The 25,334-nt window shown below is 39.6% G+C and overlaps 1 long non-coding RNA gene across 3 annotated transcripts in view; it reads right to left on the bottom strand.

Moving 5' to 3' along the window:
- Positions 1-25,334, bottom strand: part of LOC147577308 (uncharacterized) — a 433,319-nt gene that overhangs the window by 343,093 nt on the left and 64,892 nt on the right. The window contains exon 3 of one of the 3 annotated variants that reach the window (XR_015240139.1): positions 24,228-24,496. The exons of the other annotated variants lie outside the window; for them this stretch is intronic. This is a non-coding gene — a long non-coding RNA (uncharacterized LOC147577308). Of the gene's footprint in view, positions 1-24,227; positions 24,497-25,334 lie in introns of those variants that run through there. 3 annotated transcript variants of the gene reach the window in all.

The following is a 25,334-nucleotide window of genomic DNA, read 5'->3' as shown; positions in this document are numbered from 1 at the left end:
AGATTTCCTGAAGGACATGTCATCTACTGATTTCTAAACAGTGCGGTGTGTATTTAGATCCATTATTTGTTCTTACATGCGATATCCTGGAAACACGTTTTCTGATTTACGTTAGTTAGTTCTGTACGGCTTGAGCTGAGGAATATAGTGAGAAGCAGCTGCGTGAAACTCACTGTTATATCCACCCAGAGGATGTTATTAAGGGGGAAAATTTCTCTCTGGTCTTAGTGTGAGTAAAAGCCATGCCTCTCTTGAATTGATTTTTTTAATCTTATGAATATTCAGAATCTTAAAATAGCTCATCTGTCCCACTTTGCTAAGGCAACTAAGAAACTCAGAGCCAAAGTTGACACCCTTCTCCAGACACTGAACAAAGACTTTATAATATTTATTTTTGTGTATAAATTTTATCTGTCTTTCATCATTTTCCTATCAAAAACAGAACAACTTTCCCTTTACGCTAATTGTTCCTCTTACTTATTTTCTGTTCGTATTTTACGTAGAGAGAGGGAAACTTGTGCTGCAAGATGGGTAAAGCAACATGAATTTGGCCATATTTGCAATCTGGAATCTAGCTAAATCCAACTTAGCAATGGGAGCTATTCAGAAAGACAAATGTGATAGATACTCCCCAGCTGTCATGCTGCCTTAGCGCACAGGAAACTCTGAGCAGCTGACCCTCCAAGCTGATCTCAGGCCCATGGCATTCTTGGTGGTATCCCCACAACACCTCAGAGGTGAAAAGTCCTGGATGTAGAATGTGTGACAAAACTGCTCTTAGTTAGAGCCTTTGCTCCGTGAGGAGTTGTGAAAACATAGGACCTATGGAATAGCTTAAGAATTACCCATGTGCCCACACTGCAAATCTACTGGGGCTGACTAGCTGAGTGACCTTGAGCAAGACACAACCTCTCTGGGTTTCTCATGTCTTTATCTGTAAAATAAAAGGCATTGGACCATTGGACTAGATAATCTCTAAAGCCTCCTGCGGCACCATAAACCTGTGATGAATTCTTTATACACATTAAAAGAATTATCATCTCAACACTTTCCACAAGCATTTTAGAAATCAATGACTATGTCTAGAAAAAAAGGGCCAGTGGGAAACCTACAAATGGGAAAGCAGGCCAGTAGTAAAGGTAAGCTTAGAAACCACCATGGTAAAATGTAGCCACTTATCTTTGTGCACACCAGGTCGCAGCTCCATTATACAGACATAAAGGTTGTGTAGACAAGATGAGTTGGAATTTGGCTGGGGCACCTGGACAGTTAATCCATCTCTTGGCTTCAGGAATCTGATACTACTCTAAGAACACTGTTGTAGAATTTCCAGGGCATGCTGGACATGGGAATCAGCTTGCTCCATTGGTGGGCTACAGAGGGGCTCATGTCAACCCAGCATATCTCCCAGAACCACCCCAGTTTCCGGATTGCCCAAGTGAACATGAACAAAGTAAAGCATCTCTCAACTGTAATCCAAGAGGACGTGAGTCCCCCACACTGCTTACAGTTCAGGACCTTGTGTTTAAAAGGCATTTTATGGTGAAACAAGGGATTAGCTAATCTTCTGGGCTAACGAAGGGCCAACTACAAATGTTTCCTGTGTGTATTGTGAAACCCCGAGATGACAGAGAAGTTCCGCATTGCTCTCTGAATTTCCCCTCCCCCATGACTTCCATTGGTCACACAAGCTATTATCTGAGACAAGCTGGCCAAAGCATGATGTTGTAATTTTTCTTGGTTCATACTTCTCAATTAAATCTGCTTAGGAAAAGAAAAGACTTAAAAATTTTTTTAATCTTCTCTTGAATCACGGAAGACTTTTCTTATTTTTCCTCATCTATTGTCTAGTCTTATTCTTTGTTAACAAATCTGTTCTTTGGATACTTACTCAAGGGCCAAAAATAAAAGAAAAAGAAAAAAAAAACACTTAGAAACTGGGCACTTAAGCAATTAAAACTCAGACACTTATGGTTTGATACAAATGCACTGACAGCACAGCCCCTGAAATTTCACATATGCAGCCAACACCAACGATCCACTTTGATGAATAAATGTTAATACTATTTTCTTTGACTCATACTGTATGCATTTAATACTCTCTTTGGCCTCACTTACAAGAGAGTTTCTTTCTTTCTTTCTTTCTTTCTTTTTTTTTAAGGGTAAAGGCGTGGGAATTTCCCAACCACATTGTTCCACTTCATATCTTCTTTCTCTTCTGATTTTATTTTCACTGCAGACCAGAGTGAAGGCAAGCGTGTTCTGTTTGGTAGCTATCATGACGACTATATCAAGGCACACATCTGTAACCTGTAGGACTCTCACATTTATACATTACTGGCAAGCAAGAGCAGAGCCCTAAAACATCTACCCTCTTATAGCTATGTTTTATTATTATGGAAACACAAGTATAAGATTTCTGACATAATAGAGTGGGTGACTTACCTTTGTAAAGTAAAGGGGGAAATTATGAGTATGCATTTGTGTTTGTTTATATTTGTATAAAAATATTAGAAAGACATACAAAAACTATTAAATTGTTTCCTAAAAAAAAAAAAAGAATAAATGACTGTCTTCCAATAATAATTTGCTGATTTTGTCTGACCTCTTTCTTTATTTTTTCAATAATAAATCTATTGTCATGCACTTAATTAAAGAAGGCTGAACCACCCCAAAACTCAGGCTGAAAATACACTCACCCTCCCCAACAGCATGAGGTCATTTCATTAATGTTTCATCAATGGTTGTTTCATTTCAAAATTCCAAAATGATACTGAGCAGGAATAATATTTTAAATGTTACCACCCTGCCAGCTGAGAAATCTCAATGTACATTGTTATTTCACTGACAGCACACAGAAAAGCAAACATGGCGTTTCAAAACTGAACAAGTTAAAGCTTTGTAAGAGAAGTCTGTAGCCACAGCTTCCTGAGTCCTGTTTACATATCTCATTTGTTAAACCAGATTCCTCCTAGAACTCATCTCACCAAAGTTTGTGTTTGATTTCACTCTAGTCTGCATCTTTGTGAAAACACTTGAGTGGCCAAGAGGCAGAAGGGCTGAGCTGGTTAAAACATGCATCGAATCAGCAATTCCTGACCCACAGCTGCCTGGGAATGGAATAGTTAACTGAGCTCTCTGCAGACCCCCAAGACTAAAGGTTTTAAGAGGCAAGGTTTCAGTAGAAATGTTTAGAAGCTGCATACCACACAGCTGGAAATGAAGGCTGAGCTATTTTCTTGGGAATTTGAATTATGTGTACAGCCAATCAGGAACAATAAATGGATTTGTGTCCAGTGATAATAATTCCCCATAGTTACAGATAGATTTACAGTTGATACAGCATTTCCTAGACATTCTCTCTCACTGAGCCTCAAAACAGTTCTGTGCAGCAAACAGGGCTGCAACTTTCATGCTGTTTTAGAGCTAAGAGCTCCAAGGCTTGGGAGATGAAATGGTTTGCCCCTTTGAACCAGATACGAGTGGCAAGCTGGGACTCCCACTTAGGTTTTCTGAGGATACTTTTCACTGAGCAGGCTGCCTCGGGCCCTCAAATTGAGGCACCAGATTAAGGAATTTGCCCACTTAGCCAACTTTCCTTCGGACAAACGTGAGCATCATATTCATCTAATATTGAACTTCTATAAGGCTATTTGCATTGTACTGAAACACAAAAGACACATTCCCATCGTTAAGTAACTTGCAACAGTGATGGCACTTTAGGTCTCCTTCCCCCTCCTGCCTGTGTTCTCTTTTCATTTTTTTTCACGGCTTGTGTAACTCAGTCTGCATTAGCAATTACAGGAAGCTCGAAACCAGATAGTATATGGTAACCAAGTATGGTACCATACCAAGTATGGTATGGAGGGGGGAATCCAGCCCCTATTTCTAGGCTTTTGTGGGGAAGACCCAACGACAGGATCAGTCATGCCACTGTTTCTCTACAGCGTCGTTTTATTTTCCTGAAAACATTTGTCCTTGCTACAAATGGATTAGAGGTTAGAATGCAGGATTGGCAGGCAGGATCTGTGGTTTCTATTATTAGCCCCACCACAGTTGTATCACACAAGGGTGAGCCCTAAGCAGTGTGGTTTATTGGAGAGACAACTTGATTGGGAGATGGTGCTGGCCTTCCTGTGAATGAGAAAGGTTAGTGCCATAGCCAAGTGCCAGAGCACGGTGAGGGTCTAGGGGATAGGGTCACAGGGGAATTGCAAAGAAATCCTAATAGGCCTCTCTCCCCCACTTTCTATGGTGGGAACAGAAACCTCTCTTTTAGGAAGGCGTGCTCAAGGAAGAGGGAAGGACCCTGAGAATTGCCTTCCCAATATGCTTCAGGGTCTATGCACAAACCTGTAGGTTTTTACTAGTGAGTGAGTGAGTGAGTGAGTGTGTGTGTGTGTGTGTGTAGCAGGCCAAAAGAATGCTATACATGTTTGGAAAAGGAGGGATGAAGGTGGTGATGGTATGTTTTCAGATAATTGCTGGTATTTCCTTGTCTATAGATATCATAATTCAAGCTGGATCAAAGAATTCAGGTAGAGAAGGGGAGAAAAAGAGTCTTGTGTGTACTCAATTCTGAGAGATATCTACAATAGCCATCAGAGCGGAGAAAGATGAATTGAATCAAATATGTTCAAAACACATTGTGTCAGCCCTGCATTGCGTCAGACAACATGGCCCCAAGACCTCTCCACACTGCTGAGAACACCTGTGGGCACATATGCTCAGTCCTAATCCAAAGCCCCAGGACCTCATATTACCCTAGGCAGGAGAGACAAACAACCTTGGCCCTGGATTCTGACTCTCGGCATCTATGACTTACTTTTCTGGCCTCAACCCATCTTCATTTGATAACTGTGATTTTTGCCTTTTCCATCGATGAAGCTCTGGGTGACTACTTTACCTGTTAACTCAGCCCTTCTGGGAATGCCTGCAATGAACTCAAATTAATCCACTCATCCAGTCAAGAAATATCTATATGCATGCTTATTATGTGCCAAACACTGTGCTAAGCCTGAGGATAAAGGAGCAATGATAAAACAAGACAAAAATGCATGGTGTTTGCCAAAGGGGAAGCAGGACCAAAAAATAAAATAAAATCACACAAAGAGGCATATAATTACAACTGGTGGTAAATGCTGGGAAAGCAAAAGTCAGGGTGTTCTAAGAGCCTACAGCCTCAGTCAGGAGGCAGAGGACCCGAGATCTGAAGATAAATACTCCAGATGGCAGGGCACCAGAGTGGCTCAGTTGGTTAAGCAACTGACTTCGGCTCAGGTCATGATCTCACATTCGTGAGTTCAAGCCCCATGTTAGGCACTGTGCTGACAGCTCAGACCCTGGACCCTGCTTCGGATTCTGTCTCCCTATCTCGCTGTCTCTCCCCTGCTCACGCTCTGTCTCTCTCAAAAATAAAATACTCCAGATGCCAACTGCCTGGCTTCCTGGACATTTTCATATTGCCCACCCTTGATGTCTCCGTTCCTGGGTTCTTCCCACTTCTGAGGAATTCTTGCTCTAAAACTAGACCTCTTCCTAAAACATGTGGTGGGCCACCTCCCCCCAAATGCTGCCCCATAACTGTTACACCCCACTCAGCTCCACTGGACCACAATGACCTCATCAGGACTTAGTTATAAGATTCTGACACTTGGGCTCTTGGCAATGGCCCTAATATATGGGAACATTTCCTTCTTTTTCAAAGATAAATTTTAAAAGCAAAACTAGGGGCGCCTGGGTGGCGCAGTCGGTTAAGCGTCCGACTTCAGCCAGGTCATGATCTCGCGGTCTGTGAGTTCGAGCCCCGCGTCAGGCTCTGGGCTGATGGCTCAGAGCCTGGAGCCTCTTTCCGATTCTGGGTCTCCCTCTCTCTCTGCCCCTCCCCCGTTCATGCTCTGTCTCTTTCTGTCCCCAAAATAAATAAACGTTGAAAAAAAAAATTTTAAAGCAAAACTAGTCCTATATTTGTGGAAATGGAACATATCTGTCTATGGAAAGGAGAATCCTGAGGCAGCACAGGCTTGGTGCTTAGTAGGTCCCTCCTCTCTAATCCCCCTTTAAGATGGCATGGGTGCTATGGACTGAATGTTTGTGTTCCTCCCAAGTTCACATGTTGAAGCCCTAACTCCCCAGTGTGATGGGTATTTGGAGATGCACCTTGGGAATTAATTAGGTTTATGTGAGGTCATGAGGGTGGAGCTCTCATAATGGTGTTGGTGCTCTTATAAGAGGAAGAGACCAGACCAGAGCATCTGTCTCTTTCTGTCCCTCCCCCCAGCACCCTTCCCCACCATGTGAGGACACAGTGAGAAGGCTTCTGTCTGCAAATCAGGAAGTGGGCCCTCACCAGACACTGAATCTGGTAGCACCTTAATCTTGGATTTTCCAGTCTCCAGAACTGTGAGAAATTAATGCCCGTTGTGTAAGCCACCCAGTCTATGGCACTTTGTTATGGCAGCCTGAGCTGACTAACACAAGGGAACACTCAGAAGACACTGTTGTAAGGATCACAAAACCTGGTCCCCAGCTTGACCACTTTGTCACCTGTGTCACTGCCAAGAGGTCACTGAAGAGGTTTGATTCGCTTAGGTTTGAGGTGAGGCTCAGCTGTGGGGTAATAGTGTCTGTTGAGCATATTTGTTGATTCTTTTTTGAAAGCTGAAAGTTTAGTGTTTTATTTTTTAGGCTGTTATCAAAAAGTTGTTTCTCTGTCAAAGCTACCACTTCTAGATGCCATGTACACTTTGTAAATTACCTGTGACAGCCCAGCATCTTGCCACTCTAAGTCATCTGCTCTGGTTCTTGAATAACAAGCAAAGGAACCAGCTAGGAAAGAGTCAGGGCTAAATATGGAAGGGAGTGGGTATAGAAAGGAAGAGAGCCTGAGAATATGTGACTGTGTTCGTAGCTGTGAATACATTTTTTTCTGGATTTTCCTTGTTTGTATTAATAACATTGTATTCAACTGAAATTAGTGTTTAGTGAATGATAATCACGGGTCAACTGCTTGGGTAATTTCTCGAGATGAAATGATAAGCAAGGTTGCCATGGTCTCAGCTTTCAAAGAGCACAGAAGCTTTCAGGGGTAATACAGTGAAGCATACAAATAAGATAGGTATGTTTAGTCTTAAAGGCAGAATCCAAGAGGGGCACCCAACTCAGATATGGGAAATAGAGAAGGGCCAAGCCCAGAAGAAGGGGCATCTCTGTGGGGGCTCTTGCTACCTAGTTGTAACGTTTTAATGGTAGTTGAATGATAGGAGGTTGATAGGCCATAATTTGCTCAAATACACTCCGATTGTGGAAAATTTAGGTTCCTCTCTCCCTCTTTCTCTTTCTCTCTCTCTCTCCTCTATTATAAAAAATAATGTTATTAATTAATCCTAGCAAGTCATGTATCACTATATTGACCTCATTTTTTGCCTATCAAATGAGTGGTGCTCACACTGATGTAGTTTATCTAAGAGGAGAGCTCTCCCATCTCTAAAGTAACATGAAATGCAACTTCATGTAGGTGATTTCACTTTGCAGATTGTAGATAGGCAAAAACATACATCTCTGGACCACTTGTGATACATAGGTATTTTTTTCTTCCAGTAATCATCATATATACAAGGAGACCAAATTCATTATAGATTCCATTTATGTAAAGCACAATTATGGTAGTATATTTTCATATGGTTTTATGAAAAAAAAATTATATAATGCATTCTAAGATCAAATATATATGATTTTGGATTAGCTGCATTTTTAAAAGTATCTTTGCCATTGTTCATTGAGTAGAAAGCGTTTGGGTATTATCTGTGGTTTGTGTTATCTGTGCTTTTTCTCCACTGGGACATCTAGTAATTGAAAGTTTGCACAGACTTTATGACTATGTTTTTGAATTGATCAAATCATCTTACAGTTGCTTTATAAAGCTTAATTAATGCTTCTTAAATGCTTTAAGATCTTATTAAAGGCATAGAAAGTTTTATTCTGAATTCAAAAATATTAGACTTTCACATTTTATCTACAAAGAATATGAGATTTCTTTTATGTCAAAATCTGCTAAAGCAAAGTAGGAAAGGAAAGAATTGAGGAGATGATCCTGTCCAAAATAAAACATAAATGATGACATTTTCACTCTGCTCCTTTGTGCAATGCATTGTCTACGAGAATCATTCCTATCTTCAAAGCTCCTGTAATTTACATCTTAGAATTCATAATGCCTGGGCTCACTGTGTGCCATGCTTACCAAAAGATGACCTCCAACATTCAATCAGAGAAGTTTCCTATGCAATTTACTCAAAGCCTGTAAGCATAAAGGGGAAAAAAAAAGTATGCTAAAATACTCTTCCTGAATCCTTATGTACAGTTTCCACTTGTATGATAAATGTGAAGTACAGAGATTCCAATTTCTTTGTTAATAATAGTCTCTTTAAACCAATGAGATGCATATTCTTCAACAATAAATTAAATTGGCTGGATTTGATTATCAATTACGAAGAAGAAACTATTTAATTTTTTAAATTATTTGAAAAATAGACCATTCTTCTACCTGGAATGGCTAAAAATCATAATAATAACAATTCCCTTTATTCTTTCTATTCAGGATAAAGGTCTTTGTTGAAATGCTAGGCAACTATTTTGTTTTTGTCATATTCTTCTTTTATACGTAAGGCATTCAACAGGATAACTGTTTAAAGAAATGACAAGAACATAATCTTTTGTAAAAAAAAAAAAAAAAAAAAAAATCCGGGGCGCCTGGGTGGTGCAATTGGTTAAGCGTCCGACTTCAGCCAGGTCACCATCTCGCGGTCTGTGAGTTCGAGCCCCGCGTCAGGCTCTGGGCTGATGGCTCAGAGCCTGGAGCCTGTTTCCGATTCTGTGTCTCCCTCTCTCTCTGCCCCTCCCCCGTTCATGCTCTGTCTCTCTCTGTCCCAAAAATAAATAAAAACGTTGAAAAAAAAAATCCTAGCTCATAACCATTTTGCTATGTAGATGTGTATGTAGTAAGGGCTTTTAAAAAGTTAATTAAAAACTGAATTGCTAAAAGGGATTCAAAATCATGATGGTGATTCAGGAATATTAAATGGGAACATCCTCAAGAAAGAAAACAATTAGTACCCAAAGGATCTTCACAGATCAAACTGTTTCTTTATTTAAAATACCATCCCCCCCCCACTCACCAACACCCCCAATATCCTCTCCAAGGCCCATCTAAGATGTCCCTTTGGCTCCATAATTTTTTTTTCAAACCTAAACAGTTAGTCACTCCCTTCTGAGAGCCAGGCCATGGACTGAGATACCAAGACCAATAGGGAACAGTCTCTGTTCTGCTCTTGAAATGGAGAAGGAAACCATAATTAGACAGATTACAGCTGAACAAAGAAAGTGTCATTAGAACAATATGATCAAGTAGGCTCTAGGCAAAAACAGGAACATATATTTATAAATCTTGATGTTTCCACAACCTCTCTCCATACTTCTACTGTATCTGTTTATTTGTATTCAGGCCAACGTGAAAAATATGTGTTTAGTTTCCTCTATGCACCAGGCACACCGAGGATCACCCTGGTTCTCATCCAAAGGTAACCCTTGCTGTTATGTATGCAGAGACCAGCACAGGCCCAACAAACATATAGTAGGAGCTTGATGAATTCTTATTGAATAAACCACAAATAACGAATTACTGACAAACAGAAGGGGCGTTGAAAAGTGGAATGCAAAACTACATTTGTTTGGATTTAACTGGCATGGCTCAGGAAGTTGATGTATACCTGGATGCAAGGAACATGTCTTTTGGTCTTTCTCAATACTGTCCCTATAACTTAGCAGTCACTTGGGAAAATGTGACTTTTTAAAGCTCCTTAATCGTGGTAACAATTGCAGAAAATCAAAGCAAAATGAAAGAACCAGGAAAGAGTTTGTAGGAGTTACTGTTCTCAGAGATTTAGCCTGAAAAATGAGAATTTAAACATAAATTTTAATAATTTTAAGAAAATGTGTATAGCAGCCTTAACCATAAAGGTTGAAAACAAGAAACAACCCAAATACCTACCAATAGGATTATGGACAAGCAAATTGTAGTAACTTCATACCAAAATAAAAAGGAATAAGCTTCAGATGCAATGTAGCAACAGGCATGAACCTCAAATACATTGACTGAAAAATGCCAGACACAAAAAAGTACATACTGATTGATCACATCTATATAAAGTTCAAGAAAAGGCAAAAATAATCTCTTGTGATAAAATAGTGGTTGCCTGGGAGGGTAGAGGAGAAACTTACTGGCAAAGAGCAAAGGGTACTTTCTGGAATGATGGAAATGTTTTATATCTTATATTGAGTGGTGATTACATGGCTACATACAACTATCAAAATTCATTGAACCAAACCCCTAAGACCAGTGCATTGTATATAAATTGTACTACAATAATAGAAAAAAAAAAATCTTAGCAACATTGCACAATGTTCTAATTATGGTTTCCTTTTCAGAATTTTTATTTAAAATGTAGTCTTAGAATCCTCACCTTTATTCTTCAGGATTTTAAACATGCTTCTTAAAATCTGTATCATTTTTGTAAATTATATCACAATAAAAACATATTCTGAGTAAAATGTTTAGTGCAGCTGAGACATGGCACTAAGCCAACTAATGATAGAGCCTTTTGCCATATCAGATTCTATTCAGAAACTAGAGGAATTTGGTTTGATATATTTCTTTTTCGTGAATTAGTTCAGATGGAAGCAGCATGTTCTCTCCTTTATAAGCACTCACATAGATTACAGGGATATCTACAGGACATTGAGTTTCTGCCCTTGGAGATGGCAAGACTTTGAGTGCTGACTCATTCACACCCTCTCACTGGCCTCCCATAACCCAGCACACATATTTGTAAGGCAGTGGGTGAGGGTTAGGGATTTAATCTGTGGTGACTAGAGCTGAAGTTCTAGCTCACTAAGTGTATTTCACTGTATGGAAATGAGAGCCCTGACCTTGGCCTCATTAGCACTCTCTTCCAAACAGCTAAGTGAATCAGCCGCTGACACATGCCAATAATAAACTGAAAACGTATTGGGTTGACGGTGATATTAAGGTGCACATAAGGCCATTCTTTTCCCTTCAAGCCCTTGGAGATAGAAAGCAAATTCTCATGCTCTCTAATACCAAGGGCCACAGTCCTATCATCACCACTGCCCTGTTTTTCGCTTCTGTGCCCCAAAACAAATACACAAGTAGGAGGTGTGACTTTTACTCCACAAACAAACTTCATGGGACATGTCACAATACTTCATTTTGTTCCAAAATCAAAATACATCTCAGTATAAGACTTCATCTTACTGAGCATTCCCATGTTGTACAAAAGCTCCTGGGAACTTACCTAGATCACATCACTTGAACCAAGCCCTCTTGTCTTCAACCCATACCAATCACCACCCGTGTGTCCATTGTCCGAATACTCAGAGTCCCTTCAGTTCAGAAAACATGCTGATTCTGTGAAAGTTTGGCACACAACTCTTTGCTAGAGCTGAAAGGCCCAGAGCCTAACGTTCAGGCTCTCCAGCTATACCACATAGCCATTCCCCTCCAAGCTCTTCCCAGGATCCGGCAAGGAATCTGGGTATGGATCTCTGCTATGTGAAGAAGAGCCTGAAGACTACCATTCTTTCTCAGTCTTAAAAAGTCTCTTCTATTCCCCTTGTGATAGGAATTGGAAAGGAGAAACAGAAGAAAGAAAAACTGAACAAAATTAGGTAAATTAAGATTTCAATTATGTAAACATAGGTACATCTCCTAATCATATCTTATTTCAGTATACCAATCCATATAGCTGGTTTTGATTTGAAACTCTGTTGTAGATCAGCTGTGAGAACTCAGACAAGTTACCTGATTACAGAAAACCTCACTATCTTTATCTGCACAACGGGAATGCACCTTAGCCTGACTATTTTACATATCTATTATAAGAACTGAAGTAAACAACAATGACCTTGCACCACTTACAGAGTCTGTTTTCCATTATTAATTCATGTATCTTCCATATAATTCTTAAAAGGTGTGACAGTGTTGGGGTACCTGTGTGGCTTAGTCAGTTAAGGGTCCAACTTCGACTCAGGTCATGATCTCACAGTTCTTGAGTTCGAGCCCCACATCAGCCTCACTGCTGTCAGCACAGAGTCTACTTTGGATCTTCTGTCCCCCTCTCTCTGTGCCCATCCCCCACTTGTGCTTGCTCTCTTTCTCTCTCTCAAAAATAAATAAGCATTAAAAGAATTTTTTTAAAGATGTGACAGTGTTTTATCATGAGCAAAGAATGGCACAAAAGTCATATGATGTCCTTTTTAAATGAAGACCCCAGTAATCATATCTTGATATATTTTTGAAAGTTTCTTCCATGCCTGCTCCCAGCCCCCATATTATATGCTGCATAGCCCCACATTTTATTAATTGTGAAGAACTTTACTCAGATTATTTTCCCATTATCTCCCAGACCCAATATTCTGGATCATACTGGGACATTCTCCCCAAAATGAAAGATAATTCCATATACTTCGCACCAACCATAACCAAGAGCAATTTTCACCACTTGGTGGGTCTCTGTATTTTGGAGGCAACATATAACATATTCTAGTGTGCTTCTCCGACCAGTTCAGTGTTTAACCCACATGCAGCCAGAGTTCAGTGGTGAGAAAGTAAAAGAGGGCTCAACTAGTCCAGCACATAGACTGTAGGCTAATCTAGTGCTAGCTATACCGCTACATGGGACTTATGACCCAGCAGATCCAGTAGCCCTGGATGTTTCTATGGTAAATAGGAATGCTGTATGGAGCCCACAGCGAACCCCCAAAAAGATGACCATGGTGCATACCCTGAGGGTTTGAAGTAAAGTGGTGCCCTCTTTTCCAAATGACTACTCTCCTTTCGAAAAACTGTTCCTGCCTTTCTAATTGGACATTATAGAGAATGAAACTCTGGCCTGGTGACTTGAGCTGCCCATGACTGACTTGGTACTAGTAACCAGATGCATTAGGCTACACGATTAGGCACGCACAGCAACACTCCATCACCAAGTAGAGGTGGCATGTGCAATATCAGACTCAAGTGGATCTCAAAGGAACAAGAAAGCCATATGTGCTGATGGTTCAGCCTCCTATGGCACATTCCTGTACTGTTTATCTATCTTTCCTTCATCCAGTGTTAGATTTTTACGGAGATGTCCCTGTGAACAAATGATGGAGAAATGGTCTGGCTTACAGATGTTCTTTCTTCAATATGCTGGCAAACTAAGAGTAGAGCTTTATAGCTACCATTAGGAGTATGCTAAAACACAAACAAACAAACAACAACAAAAAGGAAAACACTAGGGAAGAAAAATATCTCAGTGGGTAGAACTTTAAGCAATATACCTCACTGTCCACTTTGACTGGACTGAGCGATGGCCCAAGATATGGACGAGCCTACATTGCTTCCTGGGTAATAACTAATGGTTTGGCTGGATCATCAGGGGTTTGGAAAGAAAGGATCAGAAGATTGTCTGCAAAGCAGTATGTATGTGGACCTCTTGAATTGGCATAAAGCACAAAGATATTTATGTGAATTTTAATTATGTGAATGTCCACAACAGCATCTGCTGCAGACAAAGTTCTCAATAATCAGGTAGAAAAGGAGACTATCTGTCAGTTTCTTTCTCCAAAAATTCAGGTAGTTGGTCAATAGGTTCATGTACATAAAACATGGCAGCAGGAATGGAGGCTGCATTCAGACCCAACGACATGGACTTCCCATTACCAGTTGTGATCTGGTTACCACCACTACTCAGTACTCAAGTTGATAATAGCAGAAGCCAGTTCTGGATCCTATTATGGCACCATTTGGTAGGGAAGGGGGATGATTCAGCTATCCATGATGCTGTACCCCTTCCATAATGGAAGGCCTGCAATTGTCTTCACTGGCATAGGCACTTGTTCTAAATACTGATTTGTCTTCTCTGTTTGCAATACTTCTATGAACACACCATTTGTGTTTTTTGGATTGCCTTTTCTACCCTCATGATATCCCATACAAATTGCTTCAGACTGAGCAACTCATTTCATAGCAAATAAAAAGTACAGCAATGGGTTCATGCCCATGGAACTCACTGGCCCTACCATTAACACCTAGAAGCAGCTGGCTTAAGAGAAAGGTGGCATGGCCTCCTAAGGATTCAGTCATGGCTCTAGTTGACAGAGCATCCTATGAAGTGGCATCACTTTCCTACAGGATGCAGTATATGCTTTAAACCAATGACCAATATATGGTGTTTTTCTCCCACAGTTACAATCTATGAATCTGGAAATACAGAGGTAAAAATCACCACAGTTCCTCTGTTACCCCTAATAATTCACTTACAGAATTTTTGCTTTCTATTCCCACAAATTTGTGTAATGAGCACTTGTTAGAGAGCTTAATTCCAAAAGGAAGAATGACAATTTGAATTGGCAATTAAGATAGCTATCTGGCAACTTGGGTTTCTCCATGTCACTGAACCGATGGACAAAGGAAGGAGTTACTACATGGTTGGAGTGATAGATCCCGTTGACCTCTATTACTTGCTGCACAATGCCGGCAGGGAAGACGAGGTTTAGAATTGAGAGGACTCTCTAAGGTATCTCTTAGTAATTTGTTATGTCCAAAAAATATAGAAGGTACTAAGGGTGAGGGGTGTGGGGAGAGACTAGAAGGGAGAAGAGATTTGTTTCCTGCCTCCAACAGCTGTCAGCATCTCTCAGCACAGGTAGATGGCAAAGACCATAGCATCTGTAGGCACCCATGACATCCATGGAGAACCCCCTCAAGGTCCCGGATGTCAGCCATGCAATGCCCTCTCAGAAGTCCCCACAGCCCCAGCACTAGCCAGGAGACACCCCCTCAGAGGCCTGAGCCAGCTGAGAGATGCCCTCAGAGGTCTGAGCACACCTGCATGGCAACTTCTCAGCTTGCACAGTGCAGCCAAGTAGTGACTTCTTCCCACATCCCACTCTGAAGTGGCAGCTCCTCAGCTTAGCTCCCTGGTTCTGGTATCTCTGCCTTTTCCTTTCTGTTCTCCCATCTGAAGGGTGGCGACTCCTTCCAACTTACTAATTTCCGGGTCAGTGCACCACCTTTTTTTTTCGTTTTTTCCCTTCCTTCCAGGCTATTAATTCTTTGTATTGAATCCCCTTTGTTTAAAATACCTAGTGTGGTTTCTGTTTTCCTAACTGGACTTTGATAGATACTAGCACATATTTTATAAGTTGATTAATAAAATATCTTAAAACACATAGCCAAAATAAAAATATTCCATGTTTTTGAACATTTTTTATTATTCTGAGTTTTAAAGAATTTTAAACCTCCTCCAGAATCCAAGCTATTTCTGTCCCTGGAGAGTATGAAGCTTCAGTTTCCCTTGGGGTCACATAACTATATGTCAGTCTACCAAGAGGCATTTTGCCCAGCTTCTAGTCTTCTTCCCCCAAACACAGAAACAGGATATATAGCCCCTCCTAGAGTGCTGAGAGCAGAGACAAAACACATTATTTAGATGTCAATGTCAGGAAATCAAAACAATGGCTTTTTACAAAAATTGCAGTCTCAGCATGTGCCCATTACACAGAATGTTTTCTACTTCTCGGTTCATGTGCTATAAAAACATAGTGATCCACTTCCTGTCTTTTGGAGGAGGGGTCATGTGGGTCAATCTTTAGGCTGACATGTGAACTTCCTAGTTCTATCAAATGTCATAATGAGAACGAGGATTTAAGTAGATACGTGTGCCAATGGAAGACGTTTTTTAAAAGACTGGGTCCTAAGAAAAACAATCTTTCCTGGGAACGTGACATTTATAGGCTACCTAAACATTTTGTACGAGTGAGGTAGTTTCAATATGAGATAGTGAGCAGAACAATAATGTGTTCCTCCTTTGCTTTCCATATTATTTCTGTGTCCCACCTGCAGTCAGTGGCTATACATAAGGACATGAAGTAGGTTTCCATTTGGTGAAAGAGAGGTGAGGTGAGGTGAAAGCTGAGGTGAAAGGGAGCCTCTAGAATAAAGTGAGGGCTCCCACTACCACAAGGTATTAGAATTCTTATTGTGGATAAACAATCAAGGGGTGAACTTTCTAGAAATATGCTTTTCTTTTCTTTTTTTTTAATTAAAAAAATTTAGTTTCTATCTATTTATTTTGATAGAGATTGTGTGTGAGAGCAGGGTAGGGGCAGAGAGAGAGGGAGAGAGAGAGAATCCCAAGCAGGCTCCGCACTGTCATTGCAGACTCTGAACCGTGAGATCATGACCTGAGCTGAAATCAAGAGTTGGATGCTTACCTGACTGAGCCACCTAGGTGCCCTTCCCTAGAAGTATGCTTTTCTATCTCTCATTCAGTTCATGTCACGGAGGCAGAGAAGGCAACTTGCCATTGCACTGGGAGACCAGGACTTGGGTTTAGTGTCATGCTGGCTTCTACAGATGGGCAAAAAGCACATACAAGATGATATGTTCTTTCACACTGCCATCATGGACCTCCTGTGAGCCTATTCCCACCCAATTCTTATGTTAAAGAGCTTCTGAGCTTCATCTAATTTGAGTCAGGTCACTTGTCATACCAGCTTGAATAATTGTCAGGCTATAGGAAAAAGAGTGGACAGGGGAAAAAATTCAGCCACTTAAAAATATTTTTTTATATGCAAAAAAAAAAAGGAGACAATGGTATCACTCTGAATGTGAATTGCTATTTATTATAAGAATAGTCATTTTGGCTGTTGCCCTACAGATGAGATAGAAGAAGAAACCACACAGGAATATGGAGAAAGGGTTCTATTATTTCTTGGAGGGCTAGTCTTTCTAGAAGTGCTTCACCTAAATCTTCTTCTTGATCCAAACCACAGGGATATAATAAACTGACCCACTGAGAGTGGAAACTTACGACTGGAGAAATCGAAAAGAATCTTTGGAATCCAATAGAAATATCACCTCTTTCAGGGAGAACTAGTTTCTCCTTCTCTGTACTCCGATGTTCACATTGGTTGTAATTATTTGCTTACATCTGTCTCTTTGCTGGAAGGCAGGAAGCATGTCTTACTCACCTTGGTGTTTGCCCAGCATTAACCAGTGCCTGGCACAAAATGTTCAATGAGTGTTTGTACTCATGCTTGAACAAAGGAGGCATGCTTGGAAACTAGGTCTGACATTATCCTCAGTAATGAAATGCCCAGATATTCAGAATGAAACTGTTGACAGTTTGGTTTAAAACATTTTTAAAGCACATTTCCAAAAATTTCAGGATTTTAGTAATAAGATAAGGAAGGATAAAGGATCTGGAGGCCCCAGATCAAGAACATGATGAAGGAAGGGGGAAAGCAGTGGGAATGATTTCCTGCTGACCTGATATAGTCCATGTCCCCAAGACCTTGCCTCTAAAAGCCGCCTTTCATCTCCCTCCTTCGGAGCCTTAGAATGTCAACTGCTAAGATAATCCCAAGTGCATGATTATATGTGTGCACACACACATATTTGCACATTTTTTTGTGCCAAATATAATGTCTCTCCTGTCAAGGAGTTAGTCTTCTGGCAATGAAAAATATTTCTTGAAGTATCTACCAGCAAAGGAAAAAACAAAACTCCAAGAAGCAAACAGTGAGAAAAAAATGATGAGTTGTTGAAATCTCAAAGCAACACCCATTCAAAATGACTGACTCTTGTCTAGAAAAAAAGAAACACTCTTTTGTTTTTCTGGATATGAGGAGGGCTCTCATAGTCAGGCTGGAGGCTGCCTTCCGGCCTGTTCCCTTCAGTCTCTTGATACTAACTAGACCAGGAAACCAAGACCCCAGTGACCAGCAGGAGCCTGAAGTGCTGCCTGAACACTGGAGATCCCTCCGAATTATGTTCCCTTTTCTCAGGACAGGCATCTGCTCTAGTTGTGATATTCTTGCCAGCTTCTCCCTCAGGCATTGGAGTCCTATGCCTGTCTCAGACAGGTGATTAGAGGCTTCTGAGATGGTAACCAGGCTGCCTGACATCAAAGTACCATCCTCTCTGGATTCTCTATTCTTTCATCCTGTTGCCTGTACCTGTCAAAGATAATGAACTGAAAAAATCCAGAGAACTAGCTCACTTATGAACTGAGATTAAAAAAAAAATAATTAAAAAGCCTAAACAAGATGGTGGTCAATCAAATCCAGCACTGGACTGGAAGGACACACAAATGATGAGAAATTTTATAATGGATGGCCCAGACTGCAACACCAGAAACCACTGATCAATCCTGCTGTCACTAAAAGTAGGACAAGGTTTTGTGTTTCTCCTCCTATGGTATAAAATCAAGGATACAGCACCACCTCTGAAATATTCTTGCCTAAAATTTGAACTAATTTAGTCTAAACAAGCCTCCAGGTCTAACTCCAAGTTATAGGAAATGCAGGGGAGACTTGTCAAATATCTTACTGGAATTAAAACCCATGGCATTGGGGCACCTAGGTGGCTCAGTTGGTTAAGCATCTGACTTTGGCTCAGGTCATGATCTCAAGGTCTGTGAGTTCAAGCCCAGCATCGGTCTCTGTGCTGACAGCTCAGAGCCTGGAGCCTGCTTCGGATTCTGTATCTCCCTCTCTCTCTGCCCCTCCCCCACTCACACTCTGTCTGTCTCTCTCAAAAATAAATAACCATTTAAAAAAAAAAAACAGGGTTTACAGTGTTCCCAGTATAATAATGATATCAGAATAAAAATCAGGCCCTATTGAAAACAGTGTCTACCCTAAGATAATTAAGTTATATCAATTATATTTTTAAATAATGTCTATTTTACAAGTCTGCATATATATGTCACAAAGTCTGAGAAAATACAAAAATGGAATCAGCTTTTTACATGGCAGGAACTTCAAGAATTTATTCTTTTCCGTGTTTGCCATGATGTTATAAAAAATAAAGTATGTAGTACATTTTAGAACGATTTGTATCCAAAGTGAATTAAATTGTTAAAATTTTGGTAAAAGGGGTAGCTCCAGTTACCATACACGTATACAGGTACTCACAAATGCAGCGTTTCGTGATACTATTTTCATGAAAGAATGAAAAATAAACCCATACTTTTCTTAATCAAATATTAAATGAATTATTAGGAAATGGGATTAAGTTTTATTGTGAACTGTGTCGCTAAAATTTGAATTGTATCCTGTACTGTTAGTTCTGAAGTACTAACACAGCAAAAAAAAAAAAAAAAAAAAAAAAAAAAAGAAAGGAAAGAAAAAGAGAAACTAAAAGGATCTGGATTCAACAACCTCCTAAATTGCGTGTTCTCTGAAATTCTGTCATTGAGCCTGACACTTCAGTTCCATTTGTAAATCAGATTGAGCTTCTCTTCATGAGTAGATTTGGTTTATTTTCAGCCTAATTATTAAATTTGCATGGTAGATATAAATGTGCTTACAAAAGGGCATTCCCTAAGAAAAGTTAAAGTTTTATAATTAACCTTTAAAAATAAGCCCCAGAGATAGCTGGAGGCACATTACACAGGCTTCCATCCTTATTCAAACTAACACCCCCAATTAGTATGAAGACTACTGTGACTGCAGAAGGAGCTTGGCCTAATGAAGGTCAGTTGGACTGCATGGTCAATGAAGTGCAGGAATATTATTTAGCATTTAGGATGATTGACCTTCCTTCTACACTCCGATTCTTGCATCCGTGAAAAATACAAAACTATCTTTAAAATGCTCATTTTCCAAGTGACCAGGGTAGACTTGACACGAGATGATCTTTGACTGGTGTGACCTGACAGTTGTGTGATACTATGTTCTACATTCTTCTTCTAATAATAGAAATACATGGGTCCAAGTTCTCATATAATCTAAATTAAAATATCTAATTTCTGCATAAGTTGTTGCACTGCTATTTCAGAATAGGTTTTGCCCGATGTTTTCTCATCTCTTTGACATAGGTCCCAAACCACTGACTGAAGAAATACATAATACTGAAAGTAAAATTTATAATACTGAAAGTTTCAACTTGAGCCAAGTTTTGAAATACCATAAGACTCACATTAATAATAGTATTGTTTATTCATTTAATTCCAGTTAATTCAAGAGCTACATGATATGTCAAAGAACTTAACGAACTGCCACTTTTTAAGTATTCTTACAAAATTTACATGTTACATTGCATTGTCTGCACTGACATGCAGACATACAATTTTAGAAACTCAAAGAAAAGCAGAACATCTAGCCTACACTTCTGTGTTTTATTATTTCTGTAAAAAAAAAAATCTAAAGTAGAGGGGAGATGCTACCCTAAATGATAGGATATTCTTTGGGTTGTTTTAGGAAGTTTTTGTTTCCTTACCAATCTAAAATTTATTGGAGGAAAAGAAAAGAGACACACAAAGTACAGTGAATGAAACTCAGCATTAATATCAACAAATTCTTTTAGAGCAGAATGATTATATCTATTACCAAGTTGTTCACATTTAATCTTTAGTCACAAAACTTGAGATAAATAGTCCTTTTCAATTGGGCACTAACCTTCCTAGAAGGATTTTTTCAGGATCTACAGTTGTATCCATGCTCCTTCTTTCCTGAGCTCCAGATCCATATTTCTACCTGCTACCTGATCATCTCCATCTGAATTACCTAAATATCATGAACAAACTGAGCACTCATTTTCCCAACCCTACACCCAACCACTTCTTCCCCTGAACTCCTATTAACTCAGAAAACCGCATTGCCATCCACACAGTCATAAGGTCATGGGGGATAGAAATTTTCTCTGGTTGCCCATGCTTATTTAATTAGACACCAAGTCCCATGACACATCCTCAAATTACCAATGGCTTTGTCCTATTCAGGTTATCCTCTCCCCCCACACACCCCCCACACCCCAAGAATAATATTTTAAAGGACTCTAAACAGACTTCTCTTTCTGGTCACCATGAAATAACGATAACTGAGTTTATCCTCCCTCCTGAAACAACTACACAACTGAACAGACACATGAAACAATGGTTCACAAAACCTTGGTCACCAGGCAACAAAGGACAGTGATTCTTGAGAGATGGGAAACAAATAACGTTAGCCCCGTGATTGCCCTAGCTTTGTGCCTAGAAAAAGTTTCCAGCTTTGGCACAGGAAAGGGAAAATCAAGCAGAGCCTGACGGTCTCCCTGAGTTGCAGACAGAACTGTGAGTCCAAGAAAGCCAAAGCATCTATGATTCACAGGGCAGATTACCAGAGGGAAAAGAACTGGACGCCTATAGAGTGACCCTTCGTGTTTAGCTGAGTGCTAATCACTGCATGCAGGTGTAGGAACTACCTGAGGCCAGGTGAAAAAAAAAATGAAACTGAAAATATTAAAGGGAACAATACCCTAATCTCATGTGGAATGAAAAAATTGCCTGTTTCTGTTAGCCAAACTAGAAAACCTCAGCATTCATGAGGGCTTCAGTTAGATTACTCAAGAGAGTTTTGTACCAGTAAAGGGGAGAAACTAGTCCTAGGCTAAACATTGCTTTGGTCCTGCTTAACAAAGGTTTAAAGCCAGAAACAAAAGGAGCTACTGTTTCCAAGAGATTTAGGCACAACCCAGAACAGAGCTCAAGAATATCTATAGGAATAAGGTCACCTGGGGGGCTCAGTTGGTTAAGTGTCTGACTTCAGCTCAGGTCATGATCTCACAGTCCATGGGTTCGAGCCCGCATCAGGCTCTGTGCTGAGAGCTCAGAGCCTGGAACCTGTTTCAGATTCTGTGTCTCCCTCTCTCTCTGCTCCTCCCCCACTCATGCTCTGTCTGTCTCTCTCTCTCAAAAATAAATAAACATTAAAAAAATTTTTTTGAGGATGTTTATAGGAATATAAAAATACCCAACAAGATAAAAATCACATGTCTAGCATTCAACCAAAATTTACAAGGCAAAAAGTGAAGCAGGAAAAAGAGACCCATGATGACTAAACAATTGATCAAAATTGACCCACAATTCACATAGTGATATATACAGATGATATAGTTAGTGAATAAGGATATCAAAACAGTTATTATGACTGTATTCTATGTGTTCAAGAAGCTGTAGGAAAGATTAAACATGTTAACTAGAGACATGGAATATATAAACTCCAGCTGAAGCTCTAGAGATAGAAATTGAAGCGTCTAAGATGAAAAATGTTCTAGACAGAACTGATGGCAGCTTACACATTGCAGAAGAAAACACTGATGAATTTGAATACATGACAAAACAAAAAACTGCACAATGACACAGAGTGAGAATTTTTTTTAATCTGAAAAAAATAAAAAGAGCTTCAGTAAGCTGTGGGGCACCTTCAAGAGGTCTACTACACCTGCAATTGGAATTCCCAAAGGGAAGGAGGAGGGGCAGAAAGGATCTGAAGTAATATTGTGATCATGGGTACAGTTTTTCTAAATTTGATGAGAACTATCAACCCACAGATCCAAAAACTGAAGACACATGAATAAAACTACAGTCGGGCACATACATTATAATCTAATTACTTAAAACCAGTGGTAATTAGAAAATCTTAAAAACAGCCAGTGACAAAAGACACAGTGCATGCCGAAAAACAAAATATATAGGAAAGCAGATTTCTTGTTAGAGACAACACAATCTAGAAGATACTGGGGTGTCATCTTTAAAATACTGAAAGAAAAAAAAAATTGTCAACTTAGAATACTTCAGCAGTGAAAATACCTTTCAAAAAAATGAAGGCAAACAGACTTTTTCAAACTCAAAAAAAAGGTTCAAAAATGTATTCTCAGCAGACATGCACTACCACAAATGTTAAAAGATGTAGTTCAATAAGAAAGAAAATGATAGTATATGGAAATAAATGTCTACACAAAGAAATGAAGAGCACCAGAAATGGAAACTATTTAGTATAAAGAAATTTTTGTCACATTTTAAAAGTGTCTTTAAAAGATAACTGATTGTTTAAGGCAAAAACAACCACACAGTGTACTGTGAGTGCAAATATATGGAGGCCTTAAATGTCTGGCATCAAAGCCTGAAGGCTGGGAAGGGAGAAGTGGAGATATACTGTGGGGAGGTTTGCATACTCTATGCGAAGTGGGATAACACCACTTGAAGGTAGGTGAGGATAAGTTATGTGTACTACACTACCCATAAAGAAACCACTTAAATAACATAACAGAGGAATACGGCCAACAAGCCAATAAAAGAGATAAAATGAAGCCGTAAAAAATACTCAGTGAATTCAAAGAAGGCAGCAAAAAGGGAACCAAAAACAGATAACAGTGGGTTTCAAGTTTTGTTAATTTTTCTTCTCAGCAAAATCTCGTGTGTGTGTATATATAGTGAACCTTATGTTTACGGCTAAGCGGAAGAGAATAAGCAGACACAAGTAAGAGTGCTGTGGTTGAAGTGGGAGTGGCCACCAAGAACCCTCCCTGCGCATGCCCCGTGTGCCTCCTGAGGAAGAGTGGATCTGGGAGCACCTGTGCGTGGCTGCTCCCACCCCGGAAAGCCTCTTTTCCTCGACGGAGACCTGAAGACAAAAAGACTGACACCCACAGTTACTGACCTGGGACTGAACACTAGGTGTTTTTAGTCACATCTAACTCCACCATGCTGCTGAGAATAGAAAAAAAACACGGGAAGCACATGCACACTATCAACTGTGAAAGCAAAGTGAAGAAAGTCAGAAAAGCATAATATGTGTATCTTGACAAACCTAACCATTAAATCTTTTCTTTTAACCTAAGATGAAAGCATGTATTAGGTATTTGATCTAGTATTTCCACTAATGCTCATTAGTATTTGTTTTCCTCAATCCAAATGGGCCTTTTTTGGGTCCATACGTGAAGACAACCCAGGCAATGAGCTTCAGATAGGAGGAATCTGAAATAAAAACAACTTATTAGTTTCAATGAATAAAAACACCACACCCTGCAAGTACTGCCAAATCAGCTAAAGGCTGAGGGAACGTATCATTCTTCGGAAGAGGGCTCTTTCTCCCTTTTATCTTTCTAATGATGCAAAGATGGTGTAATAAATTCTGAAACAATGACCTTCCTCATAGCATATTGAAATCAAATGTTCCATTTTCAATCTGTTTCAGGTTTTAAGTAATAGTAAAGAAAACCAAACTATATAAGGGACACACTTCCAAATAACGTGACAGATTTATTTCAATATGACATGAGTCCTAAAAACAAACACAGCCAAATGTAGTGTAGAACTGTGCTGTAAGTTTTGGTGAATGGTTCCCTGAACTATAGCAGTAGGAATAATGTCTCTAGGGTGAACATTGAAGTGTTGAGCTAAAAGGACCATTTCATGAACACAGGTACAGTCTAGGATGGAAGCAGAGCCACACCTGTGTACAGGGAAGCTGTCATTCTCCAAGGATGAGAACAGTCTTGGGTTCTGACCGGAGTCAACATTTCATTTCAAGCCAAGACTTACAAATGGTCAGGCCCCTGCTTGGTGTCTTACTGCTTCATTTCTGTGGCTGTCATTGAGTTCCAAGGCTACGTAGCAGGAAACATTGCATAGATTTCTTTATTAGAGTATGCTAAATAAATGTAAAAGCAATATTATCAACTTCTTAAACCAAAATTAAAAATTGTAATCACTATATAAAGGGTTTCTTTTAAAGCTCTTCAATCCAATATTGCTTTTGCCCAAACCAAGATTATTTTGAAAACATGAATAAAGTGGAATGCAAAATCAATGATGTCAATGAGCTTATTTTGTTTTCCAGCATGTGTGAGGGTATGAAACTTAGTCCTGTGTATCAATTACTTTTTTAAAATATGCATATTTAAGAGGGAAAATGTTTAAGAATCAGTAATATTGAAGTGGAAAAAATAAAATGTTAGTTTTCAAAATGAAATTGTTAAATGAATAAATCATTTGTGTGATTCAGGTTTAGTATTATTAGAAACAAGGTTTGGTACTCAACTCTATGGGCAAAGCTTTCCTAGCTCTTCTCCTTCAAATCAGTAAAGAACATATTTCTCATGCCTATGTTTTGAAAAGAATCTTGTTATTTTTAATTTTTTTTAATGTTTATTTTTCAGAGAGAGACACAGACTATGAGTGGGAGAGGGGCAGACAGAGAGAGAGACACAGATTCCAAAGTAGCTCCAGGCTCTGAGCTGTCAGCACAGAGCCCGATGCTGGGCTCAAACTCACAAACTGCGAGATCATGACCTGAGCCAAAGTCAGACAGTTAACTGACTGAGCCACCCAGGTGCCTCTGTTTTGAAGAGAATATAATTCAAAATTTAAGAGAGTGCAAATCTCTTGAAATCCATAAGGTACCATAAAAAGCATTAAAGTATGATTAAAGCTATTAACTCTTTA

This window comes from Puma concolor, chromosome C2 (genome assembly GCF_028749965.1).
Source record: "Puma concolor isolate L17-30 chromosome C2, mPumCon1.1.hap2, whole genome shotgun sequence".
NCBI classification, from domain to species: Eukaryota; Metazoa; Chordata; class Mammalia; order Carnivora; family Felidae; genus Puma; species Puma concolor.
Note: the sequence above shows the minus strand (reverse complement) of the source record. Positions and strands in the feature narration are given on the sequence as shown.